Here is a 13,821-nt window from a genome sequence, read left to right as displayed (position 1 = left end):
AATTAAAATAAAATTATCGTATCATCACCTTACCCAAGCTTCACATAAGCAAGAGCGAACGTTTTCCTCAAGCTAATTGGATCCTAAAACATCAAAAATCAAAGAAATTCAACACCCCTTCTCAAAACTCGAAAATTGGGGAAAATGAAGGCTGTGTATAAAATAACGAGTTACCTATGAAATTGTTCCGGTAGAAACGTAGAGCTCGACGCGGTGAACGCGTGGCCGCAAACGGTGCGGTGATCGGAGCTCGAACGGAGGAGTTACGGGATTTGGAACTTTGCCGTAAAGGTTCGGCGTTCCTTTCCTCTCCCTGGAGCTCAGCTGCGTCGTTGAGGAAATGAGGGAAAAAGAGCCCGTGGCTCTTTTTAATGGGCTGGTCCGGTTGGACCGACGGCCCGGTTTGGGTCCGGTTCAACCGGTTCGGTCTATTTGGTCCAATCTTGGACCGATTTCTTCGAAATTAGTGTCAAAATTCTCGTTTCGATGAGCTCTACCCTATTTTGATATAATATTCGCATTTCTAATCCTCCTTATTAAAAACTAATTTATTGACTAATTATCTACTAATTTAACCGGGGTTTACATCCTACCCACCTAATAAAGAATTTTGCCCTCAAAATTCAAATCTAGTTACCTGAAAAGAGATGTGGGTAGTTCTTTCGCATATCTGATTCGAGTTCCCAAGTATGTTCCTCGATACCAGCTCGACTCCAAGCTACTTTTACCAATGATACTTCCTTTCCGCGTAATCGTTTAACACTGGTGTCATCAATCCTCACCGGAATTACTGGGAGTGTTAGATCTTCTCTCACTTGGATTGGTTCTGGTTCTGGAACATGACTTGCATCAGGAGTATACTTCCGAAGCTGTGATACATGAAATACATCGTGCAAATTTGAAAGGTATGGCGGTAAGGCAATTCTATAAGCCACTGGTCCAATTCTTTTCAGAATCTCAAACGGTCCAATATAACGGGGATTCAGTTTCTTGGTCTTAATAGCTCTTCCCACTCCAGTGGTTGGTGTTACTTTCAGAAAAACATGTTCTCCTTCCTCAAATTCCAAAGGCTTTCGCCTCTGATCAGCATAACTTTTCTGGCAGCTTTGGGCTATAAGCATTCGACTACGAATCTTCTTTATCTGCTCAGTCGTTTCAGCTATCATTTCAGGCCCTAATAAACTCCTTTCTCCAGTTTCATACCAACATAGTGGAGACTGACATTTTCTGCCATACAGAGCCTCATATGGAGCCATTCCGATGCTCGCATGATAGCTATTATTATAAGCAAATTCTATTAATGGCATATACCGATCCCAGCTCGCAGGCTGGTCCAAAACACAAGCCCTTAGCATATCCTCCAAGGCCTGAATAGTTCTTTCTGACTGACCATCTGTCTGAGGGTGATACACAGTACTCAAGCTTAACTGAGTCCCAAATGCACGCTGAAAAGCTCCCCAGAACCTTGATGTAAAACGGGGATCTCTATCAGATATAATAGTAGAGGGCACACCATGCAACCTGATAATCTCTTTGATATACATTCGAGCCAATTCCTCCATTGTGCAACTTATTCGGATAGGAAGAAAATGAGCTGATTTTGTTAGTCGATCCACAACCACCCAAATAGCGTCACAACCAGATCGGGTTCTAGGCAAACCTATCACAAAATCCATTGCGATACTCTCCCATTTCCATTGTGGAATCTCCAAAGGCTGAAGGGTCCCTGATGGTCTCTGATGCTCAATATTAACCTTCTGACACGTTAAACATTTAGATACATGCAATGCCACATCATTCTTCATACCTGGCCACCAGAACATCGCTTTCAGATCCTGATACATTTTAGTGCTCCCTGGGTGAATTGAAAACCCGCTCTTATGAGCTTCCTTCAAGATACTTTATCGCAGGTCTCCAACATCAGGCACAATAATCCGGTTCTTGAACCTCCATAAACCATCCAGACCTTCTGACACTCTCCACTGTTTTCCCTGTTCAACTGCTGGTAATACCTTATGTAACGCTTCACTATCTCGATGAGCCTTCAGAAGTTATGATTTAAAATCACTTGAAATCTGCAACTGACTCAAACACAGGATTCCAGATTCTTCTCTAATTCCCAAATTCAAACCTTGAAATGCCTTTAGTAATTCTTCTTCCCGTAGCATCATCCAAGCTGCATATAAAGATTTTCGACTCAAGGCGTCCGCCACAACGTTCGCTTTTCCTGGATGATAATTCAATTCAAAGTCATAATCTTTCAGAAGCTCCATCCATCTCCTCTGACGCATATTTAATTCTTTCTGCTCAAAAAGATACTTCAAACTCTTATGGTCTGAGAAAACATGAAACTTAACACCATAGAGATAGTGCCTCCAAATCTTTAAAGCAAACACAACATCAGCAAATTCCAAATCATGTGTCGGATAGTTCATTTCATGCGGCCTTAATTGCCGTGAGGCGTATGCTACAACATTCTGGTGCTGCATCAGAACGCACCCCAAACCTTTCAGAGATGCATCACAATACACTTCAAACGGTTCACTTGGTTCAGGTAATACCAATACAGGTGCAGTAGTCAACTTGTGCTTCAATGCCTGGAAACTCTCTTCACATTCCGGAGTCCAGATAAAAGGCGTGTCCTTCCTAGTCAACTTAGTTAAAGGTAAGGCGAGCTGTGAAAATCCTTTAATGAATCTGCGATAATACCCCGCCAAACCTAAGAAACTCCTGATCTCTGTCACTGAAGTTGGTCGCTCCCAATTCATCACTGCTTCCACCTTAGCAGGATCCACAGCTATCCCCTGCTTACTCACCACGTGGCCGAGAAACTTCACTTCACTCTTCCAGAACTCACATTTAGATAACTTAGCATATAACTTCCTATCTCTCAAAATTTGAAGCACAATCCGCAAGTGATCAGCATGTTCCTCTTCAGTCTTAGAATAAACAAGAATGTCATCAATGAAGACAATAACAAACTTGTCCAGATACGGTCGAAAAATCATGTTCATATAATCCATAAATACTGCCGGGGCATTAGTTAACCCGAAAGACATCACTGTATACTCATAATGACCATAACGGGTTCTGAAAGCAGTTTTCGGAATATCCTCGTCTCTAACCCTTATCTGATGATATCCGGATCGCAAATCAATCTTAGAAAATATACCGGCACCCTGTAACTGATCCATTAGATCATCGATTCTAGGCAACGGATATTTATTCTTCACAGTGATCTTATTCAACTGCTGATAGTCGACACACAACCACATACTCCCATCCTTCTTCTTTACCAGTAACACCGGCGCTCCCCATGGAGAAACACTTAGTCGGATAAAATTCTTACCCAACAGATCTTCCAGCTGAGCTTTCAGTTCAGCCATTTCTAAAGGTGACATCTTATAAGGAGTAATTGAAATCGGACCGGCTCCAGGCACCAACTCAATTGCGAATTCCACTTCCCGGTTAGGTGGAAATTCATTAATATCATCCGGAAACACATCTGGAAATTCACATACAACGGGAATCTGCTCTAAACTCTGATCATCACCTGATACTCCCGCAGTTAATAACATAGTACCCTGACATTCGGTTCCAGAACAGTTTACTATCATAGAATTCAAATAGTAACTATTCACCACAACCGGTGCTTCTGACCCTTCCGGCATAAACTGTACTGACTTCTCAGAACAATCAAGCAAAACATGATTCTTGGATAACCAATCCAATCCCAAAATGAGATCAAGACCAGTCATAAGCAAACAAATCAAATCATGCACAAATTCACGCTGTTGCACTCGAAAAGGAACTTATGGACATTCTATCCTAGTCACCATAGCTTCATGAGTAGCATTATATACTTTCAAATCATAACCTAGAACCACCATTCTCAATCCTAATTCATGGGCCTTTTCAAATGCAATAAATGAATGACTTGCTCCTGAATCAAATAAAGCATTTAAGATTTTACCAGCCATTTCACAATTACCTCTAATCAGTGTCTCAGATCCCTCAGCACCAATGGTAGAAGTGGTGTATACTCTCCCCGGCTGCTGCACCCTACCAGTCTCATACTTCTTCTTCTCAGGGCAATTACTGGCTATATGCCCGGGCTGTCCACAGGAATAGCATACTCCAAGTCCGAATCTGCACGGAACTCCAGCGTGATACCTTCCGCACTTCTGACAATTCAGATCTTGCTGTGGCTGCTTCCCAAACCTTTTTCCTTGACTAGCATTGGTATTCGGCCTTCTGTAATTACCTTGACCCTGAGTCTGCTGCGAAGCAAAACCTCCACGCTTGAAATTCCTACCTCTCGGAGCAAAGTTCCTCCCTGAAGGCCTCTGAAAAGGCACCCTCAAACTCCCTTTCTCTGCTGCCGCCTTCCTCACACAATCCTCAGCCACCCTACTCTTATTCACCAATTCAGAAAATACCCTGATCTCCATTGGGGAAACGAAGCTCAGAATATCGCTTCGAAGACCTCCCTCATATTTAATACACTTCTATTAAGTAAAATCTTCAGGCGCACCTTGACAGATACGAGAAAAGTGACATAACTCCTCAAATTTGCTGGTATACTCAGCAACAGTCATCTGTCCCTGCTTTAACTGTATTAATTCAAGTTCCTTGGCATTTCTAGCTGAATTAGGAAAGTACTTCTTATAGAACTCTGTCTAATCTCCCAAGGAATCGCAGCACCATCAGGTTGCAGGATACGTCGTGTTCCCTGCCACCAATACTGAGCTTCACCTTGCAGCTGATAAGTTCCAAATTCAACCTATTGCTCTTCAGGAACCTGTTGTGCCTGTAATGCCCTTTCCATAGCCTGAATCCAATTATCTGCATCAGTGGGATTTGAGGTTCCCCTAAAAGTCGGAGGGCGAACTTTCAGAAATGTAGCAAGTGTCATAGGACCATCCTCATCATTATTATTCCCATGATTACCCTGATTTATCTGATTACCCAATGCCTCAGCTGTTGCCTGCATAGCTGCAGCCATATTTCCCAAGGTAGCCATAAAGTCTACTGGATCAGTCTCTGTGGGTACAGGAGTAACGGTGCCTGTCCTACCTCTACCTCGCCCGCGACCGCGTCCGCGAGTTGACATCTGGTCCCTATACACACCAAACAAGTGATATTAAGTTGATCAGTCTCAATATCGCAGGTCTAATGCTTTAAGTTCCAAATGCATGCTCACAAACGTTTATGCCATATATATCAATCAGATATCCTAATAGCACATAAACACATATACAGAGAATGCACAGAAGCACAATCAGTCCGTCTTTCAGGCTCTATAGGAACGAACTGCTCTGATACCATTAATGTAACACCCTACCACACAAAGCTTTACGCTTAAGTCGTAAAACAGAGGTGATGTGGTATTACGACCTCTAAAATAAAATAAGTACATATAATAGCAGAAGAGTTATAATATGCTAGGAGCCTTGAAGAAAAGGGGGAAATAAAAATCGCACAATAAAGGCGCAACGCTCAAGGAACGAGTTAACTTACGTGCTAAGAAAACCATAACTATCAAACATAAGCTAACAGAAGTGGGAACAGAGTGCCAAAGATACAAAATATCAAGCTCCTAACTCAGCCTGCGAAGTCAAGACTGGCCGGAGAATATTTACACATATATATACATACATATCCAAAACCCAAAAGTACATATACACAATCCTGCCTCTCCATAAACCTCTAAGAGGATCAAAAAGAATAAGTCATGCGGAGAGAAAACTAAGTACATATATATACATCATAGCATAACAAAATGTCCCAGTAACCACTCTGCTTCAAGAGTCCAGACGCCTAACGAGATGCCTCTCGACCAGCATCTGAAAAACAACAACATAGTATGGAATGAGAACCGGGGGTTCTCAGTATGGTAAAGGTGCCACACATATAATATATAAGGTCCTGGGAATGCCAGAGGCAATCCTAGAACGCCGACACTCAGATGATAAAGTTTAAAGTATTAAACAGAAGCCATAAAAGGTGGTTTACTAAGGATATTTAGACCTAACTTAACTAAACCTTAAATCTAAATCCCATTTTTGCCATTCCTCCATACCTCTAACTCCATCATGCATTTCACAGACAGATAGACAGATAAAGGCAAACACAAGAAGGTTACAACTACTGCAGGTAACAAATACACATTTAGCATGGCAAATACAGATAGGCACACCCAATTAGAGCACAAGCAAGTAATTCAAGTAATATGCATATGATGCATGCCTGTCCTATGGCTGATGAGACTCATCTGTCGGTTATCCAGCCAACCCGACAAGTCTGAATTGTACTTAGACTGTCCCCCGACGTGCATCCCCAAGAGTCTATGCATAGTTTTTTCTCAAATAATCAATAATACTCAATGGGGGTAACATTCCCGGGAATTTATATAGTGCCCGGTCACACACTTACGTCGTAGGGTCAACAGAGTATCGAGTTTTCAACCTGGTACACGTGGTGGCAAGCCACGGCACTTAATCCAGGAAATCTCGTATCTCAGATTATTCAAATTCATAAGCTATATAAATAATTCAATTATAATTCATCAGCATCAACATCATTCTCAATCGCATTTCATTCATCATCATACATCAATCATATTCAATCCTTATCCTTCATTATCACACCTCTCATTCCGTCCATCAATAGTTCCAATTCAAAACATAATTCATTCTTTTCTAAATGAATCAAACTTAAAGCATGCTCATTTTCTTAATAACTCTAAATCAAACCATATAACCTTTGAATCTAAATCTTTTTAAATAATCATATAAACAAAATCTCTAATCTCTAATTTTTATAAAATTTCGGCAGCATCTCCTCTAAAACTCGGACTTTGCCACCCTGTTCGGGTCCAAACCTGCATTCTTTTCAATTCAACATTTCCTTCCTCATTATCATAACAATCTCCACAAAAAATCTATCTCAGATCAACAATTAAACTCATACAATATTCAAATCCAACAACCAAAATTCAACTAAGAGTCATAGTTCACAAATCCTAGGCTTTTAACACAAAATACCTCAAATCAATAATTCATCGAATCATTAATTAATCAACAAGCACCAAACCAACCATGTTCACCAACAATAACATTCAACTATAATTCTCTCCAAATTAACATAACAACATTCACCATCCAAAATTAATAACTAATTATCCAATAAACTTCAACCAATTATATTCATCGACAAATTACTAAATATTAAATATACAACTGCATTCCAACTTATCCTATGGTCGTCTAGCCTAAGTTTTCACAGAATATTATATATTAAATGCAAGAAACCTAAACCATACCTTAGCCAATTCCCAAGTATTATTCCAAGAAAATTTTCCTAAAAGAACATAGCCCTCAAAACCTCAACTAATCCTCTTCCTCCAAGTTCCAGTATTCACAATTTCAAGCTCCAATTATTTATTTTAAACCTAATACACATTCATAACACATATATACCCAATTTAATACTCAAAGCTCAAATTTAATGAAATTAAAATAAAATTATCGTATCATCACCTTACCCAAGCTTCACATAAGCAAGAGCGAACGTTTTCCTCAAGCTAATTGGATCCTAAAACATCAAAAATCAAAGAAATTCAACACCCCTTCTCAAAACTTGAAAATTGGGGAAAATGAAGGCTGAGTATAAAATAACGAGTTACCTATGAAATTGTTCCGGTAGAAACGTAGAGCTCGACGCGGTGAACGCGTGGCCGCAAACGGTGCGGCGATCGGAGCTCGAACGGAGGAGTTACGGGATTTGGAACTTTGCCGTAAAGGTTCGGCGTTCCTTTCCTCTCCCTGGAGCTCAGCTGCGTCGTTGAGGAAATGAGGGAAAAAGAGCCCGTGGCTCTTTTTAATGGGCTGGTCCGGTTGGACCGACGGCCCGGTTTGGGTCCGGTTCAACCGGTTCGGTCTATTTGGTCCAATCTTGGACCGATTTCTTCGAAATTAGTGTCAAAATTCTCGTTTCGATGAGCTCTACCCTATTTTGATATAATATTCGCATTTCTAATCCTCCTTATTAAAAACTAATTTATTGACTAATTATCTACTAATTTAACCGGGGTTTACATTTTAAGCCGCCACGAAACTGGATTCCAACGGTTTGTTAAGTGTCGCCTATTAAGGGGTGGTTATATGATTTTACGGCGGTTCTCAGGAACCGCTAGCACAACCACCACAAAACCCGGCAATTTGCATCGCAATGTTTAGTGGTGGTTTTAAACCGCCGCAATTTGGACAGCAGTGATCCATACGAAATGTTCGGCAGTTTGAAACCGCCGCTGTTTAATGGCCACGGTTTTGTTCAAATTTAATTACCGGCGGTTTGAAAACGTTGCTGTTTAACGGTCAATGTTTTTTGAAATGTAACTGGCGGCAGTTTAAAACCGCCGCTATCTCCCAACCTGAATTTTCAAATTTCTAACAGCTAGTTCGTAACCGCCACTATTTTCCGGTTGAATGGTCGCAAAAATACTGTACTGTACACTGACAAACCACTCTGTTTTTTATTTTAATGTACATTTTTTTCGTTTTTATTAATCCTTCTTAATATTAGTAAGTTAAATTATTTTATATCCTGAAAAATAAATTGCAAGGTAAACGACAATAGAAGAAAAGGTTCCATAATTTAATTAATATAATTATTCAAATATCAACAAACTGTACTCCTTACTAAGAGTTGCATAATCAAGAACATAAAAGTCTATAACTAAAAGAAGAAAAGGTTCCATAATCCTAAGATCTACTTTCTATTCTGTCCCTCCAATGCACTCATCCATGCAGTGACGTTTGATGGCAGCTTCCTACCTTGCCCTTGAAGTAGACATATCAAAGCACCTTCCATTGCCTGCAACCTGACCTTCCCAACTGCTACTTCATCCTCCACTGCCTGTCTTTTGGTCTTCTCGGCTGCTACTTCATCCTCCACTGCCTTCTTTTTCAATTTTTCTGCTGCCAACTCTGCTTGTAGTTCAAGTAGCACCCTTTGGGTTTCCTCCCTTTCAAAATCATTGATCGGCTGATGGAAATTCATACCGAAGACTTGACTAAAAGTCAGCCCCAACCCCATGCCACGCATCCTACCCGGGTGCTCCTTTCTGAGAGCTTGAGCAAGCGAATCATTTTGAGACAACAGTCTAGAGGATTCATCACATTACTCAATAGCCTCAATTCTTTCCTGTTTCATCCCCAACTAGTTGCAGTGCACTGTTAAACCCGAGTACGACCTTTCTTCCGTTAGGTGGCTTCATAGCTTCCTTCACACTCAGTTTGACCTGTTTGATTGTGCCATCGGATTCTATAAAACATATTAATTCTTAGTTAGCTACCATTGAAGTCAAGCTGCAAATACATCATAGAAAAATAGGGCAATGAAAAGTAGAATTAAATAAGTTCTCTTATACCAATTGTTTTAACATCCCAAAATTCTGTGGTCTTGCGTCCCTTGCACTTCTGAGCATCCGATGCAGCAAAAAAGATTATCAACATGTTGGTCAAAAGAATCTACCTCATCTGCCTCTGGGTCTACCTCTTCGGCGTCCGGCTCCGAGTTTTGAACATCATTCATGGAAGCCTGTGGAGCAGGCAGTGGTTCGGTTCGGGGCGGACGAAAGGGGCGTAAAGACGAGGATGTGGGGGCACTATTACCACTGGGCAGCGGAATTGGGTAGTCCGCTCTCTGCGAAGTTGAAGCCGCATGACCTCCCACTTGAGGCTGCTGACATGCTATGCCTACACGGGCTTTCTTCGTGAAACGACCTACCCGGGGCATCTTTTCCAACTGCATTCGGATTAAAACGAAGTAATAACAATTAATATGTACATAATAATATAAATTAACATGCAAAAAGGACACCGGCATACCCCAGTTACATGAGTACATGAGTACATGAGTTGAGAGACCATGTTAACAAAGAAATCAAATATGTGGGGCATAAAAAAAATATTGATGTATTCACAATTTCTCTATAATGCCTAGAATCAAATTATTAATTTATGTTAAATATAATTATTCATGTTAAATATAATTATTTCATGTTAAATATAATTATTCATGTATCATTTTTATTAACCCGAATATAGCTTAGATAAAAAAATTAATAAGCTGGAAATAGCGCAGTAATAACAATTAATATGTACATCATAATATAAATTATCATCTTTCCCAATTGCATTCGAAAAATACGAGAGTACATGAGTACATCAGTTAAGAGAGTATATTAACAAGGAAATCAAATATGTTAGGCATAAAAAAACATTGACGTACTCACAATTTCTCTATAATGCCTAGAACTATAATAATATTCTGCACTATTGGAAGTTAATTTTAAGCTTGGGACTTATGAGTAGCATGTTTAACAAATTAAAAAATATCATACTTAGTTATAATAGAATAGAGTTTCATAAAAGTTGCAATCAATGAGTTGAACCAAGATGTTGGAGCTTGGAACATTTGTAGGCCTACTTTAAATTTGGATAATCAAACATGAATTTCTATGGACAATCAATTTAATCAAAGATTTGATAAGATTGTTAAGGGGTTCCATTCAGTCTAATGAATTTCTAGGGACCCTTACATACTAAATGCAAACTAAACATATTGTCGTTAATAGTATTGCCTAAGTTGGATGCTGTAAAGGAACTAGGATTAATCGTGCTTACCTGCAGCGGGATGACTGGAGTGAGGGTGAGAGAGGAACCACCGGGGATCGGGCAGTGAGAGAAGGGGCTCCAGGACGCTGACAAACCGCATAGACGGACGTGGAGGAGATGAACCTGGACGAAGCAAGCTACAATAAGGATTATTGGTATTAGGGGAAAAATAAGGATTCAAGGGGCGGTGGCTTATCTAATTTAAAATTTAAAGTTTGTGTTTTTTGGTTTTTTGTAATTTTTTTTAAAAGCATTAGTAGGTATTGAAAGAAAAATTACAATAAAAAATAAATACTTAACGAATATATTAGTTTGTTATGTATATATTTATAAACAAATATTTATGTTAATTTTATTAACTGATTTAAGTATATAAATAATATTTTTATATAAAATATAAAAATAGTTGAATGAAAATATGTTTTTGTACATCTGTGTTGAATATTTTTTTTTTTTGGTAGTGTTATTAAAAGTATTATAGGTTATTAATTAAAAAATTACAAAAAACATAAATACTTACCTCCCATATTATTTTGTTAAGTATATATTAATTTTTAAGAAGTATTTGAGACTATTTGCCTGAGAGGGGCATTGGAGATCTTCTCGGCATTGAAGGTGTGCAAAGTCAACAACAACCCATCCATCGTTATTAATTGTCTTCAACCACGCACAAAGTCATTTTCTTCCTTTTCGTCATAAATTATCAACCCATTATCCACCCCCATCGACCTCCACACGAGGTCATACCTATTAGTACTAAGCATACATCAATCCACACATAAACAACTGATTATTGCATTTTTTCCAATGACAACAACTTCACTATACCCCATCTTGGCACCGGCCAGCGACTACTTCAGTCCTTCAAAATCATTGGAACTAATTGACATTTCTAACATTGAGAGATCACTCTATTTACAATATTATTTGCATAGTAACAAAGAAAAATATTACCGTGCTTAGTATCTGTTCTGGTAAGGATACTCCTTTCGAGTTATATGTCAGCATCGCGTCCTAGCCTTGCGTCAATCCTAAGGCGCCTTATAGCCTGAACCGAACTGGGAGTATCCTCGTGAACTCGGACCCGAACGTGGTACCTTCAAAAAGGACTCTGACGCCCAAGTCAGTAAAAAGAATCACTTAAAAAATAGAAGCGAGTATATGATCGGAGTATTGTTTTTTGGTGTGTTGTTGTGGGGATGAATTTCTTGTGTGTTATATCGTCGGTACCGTGCTTGATTTATAGCCTGGTTAGTGTTGAAGTAGTCGTTGATTTTATCCGAGATCTTCGCGACCGATCTTGTGGCGAGATTATGGGGAGTGTTCCGTTAAGATAGAGCCGTTTTCATGATAAGTCGTGTCGAGGTATAACTCGATTTTATCCGTGAGGTGTGGTACAATACAGTATCTAAATTATAAGTTAATAAAGACAAGATAGAGTACACTTGTCATCTTTTTATTAGAGGTACATTTCATAGCCACCGCCACGACCACCAAAGGCTTGGCCTATTATGTATTGTAACATGCTAATTTTTATTAATTATATATTGTAATATAAATTTATATATTTTTAGTAATTATTGAAAAATACCTATGTACAAAAATATAATATGTATTAAATGATGGAACATATACAGATTAAACAAATTAATAAAAATAAATTTAAAAATATAAATTCAATAATTTTTTTTGTGTATTTCAAGAGAACATAAACTAATTTTCTTTACATAACATGCATTACAAATTTATTTTTGATAACATAACCCTTTTTGGTATATTAAGTGATAAATATTAATTCTTCTCATTCTTAAATATCATTGATTAAAAAGAGTCACGTAATTAATGTTGACAATCTCACGATAGATAAAATTTCAAATTCTAAAGTTAACGCATGATTCAATTTTGTTCTAAACACTTAGGGTGAATGTTTTGCAAAATATATATATATATATATATATATATATATACACACGGAACATATTCACAGAAAATTAATAATTTACTATATATCAAAGATTCACTAAATATCCTTCTTTTTCTTTTTTTACGGGTCTAAAATCTAAACTAAATATGCTTTGACTCAGTTATGACCATTTTCCAATTCAATTAATACTTAAGCAGTATATATAGTCAAATCCGTTAATATACTCACATTTGTCTACCATAAATCTATTAACAACCGAAAAATTTTGTATCATAAATCTATTGAGTTCAATAAGGCATACAAAAAAAAGGAGTCCAAGAAGTAAAACTACGCTTATAAGGTTGCCAATTAATCACGTCAACTAAGCTTCGGCTCTATCACAAGCCACTCATGACACATACCACAACAAGCTCTAACAACCTCTGCTAAACTGCTTCCTCCCAACTAACATAGTGCTAGGTGTCAACATGCCACTCAATCAATGAGAATATCTTTATTATTATTATTCAAAGACAAAAATATATTTCATTACCAACGTTGCTGTTATGAAAATATTTTTTTTACCAAGTGAAGAACTAATATGAAGACCATTGTTACTTGATGTACTAGTTTAGCAATTAGTTAATTGATTTATTAGTTATAGCAGCCAATTAGTTAGATAAGTAGTCTATAACAGAATTTTTAGTTAGCCCGTAATTATTTTAACTCAGTTGGTATATATATGATTGTTGTAACAGTGTAAAGTGTGGTTCATCATTTAGTACATTGAAAAAACAAGAACTCTCATTTCTTCTCTTTGTTTCCACTTCTGTTCTATTCTCACACTCCCCTTACGCACCTTCAACATGGTGTGGTGAGCGTGGAACACAAAGGGGTGAGAATAGAAAGAACAGCAATTGAGGAAAGAGAAGCTCAGAATTCAAATCGAAGCACACATCAAGTGCACGATCTGAAACTTAGTGATGGATCCAACTCAAAATTCAGAGCAATTCTGAATGAACCAAGGCAATTCCTTCCAAGGCCTCGATCCTCAAGGTATCGCGGCGTTCTTGAACAGGATCTCATCGATCCAGGCTCACCTCAACAGGAATAGTAGCAACACTAGCCAAAATTCATCGAACCACTTCTACCTTCATCCTTTCGAAAATACTGGTATTCCCCTCATCCCTACCATTCTTGATGGCAAGAATTACAGTAGTTGGAGCAACGCGATGT

At 38.4% G+C, this 13,821-nt stretch overlaps 1 long non-coding RNA gene across 1 annotated transcript; it reads right to left on the bottom strand.

The window, feature by feature from the left end:
• Positions 1–8,637: 8,637 nt before the first annotated feature.
• Positions 8,638–10,893, bottom strand: LOC112754059 (uncharacterized). Its single transcript, XR_003178350.3, has 3 exons — positions 10,692–10,893; positions 9,434–9,810; positions 8,638–9,327 (listed from the first exon to the last, which is right to left on the bottom strand). It is a non-coding gene; the product is annotated as an uncharacterized lncRNA (long non-coding RNA).
• Between the last annotated feature and the right edge of the window lie 2,928 nt (positions 10,894–13,821).

Source organism: Arachis hypogaea, chromosome 16 (assembly GCF_003086295.3).
Source record: "Arachis hypogaea cultivar Tifrunner chromosome 16, arahy.Tifrunner.gnm2.J5K5, whole genome shotgun sequence".
NCBI classification, from domain to species: Eukaryota; Viridiplantae; Streptophyta; class Magnoliopsida; order Fabales; family Fabaceae; genus Arachis; species Arachis hypogaea.
Note: the sequence above shows the minus strand (reverse complement) of the source record. Positions and strands in the feature narration are given on the sequence as shown.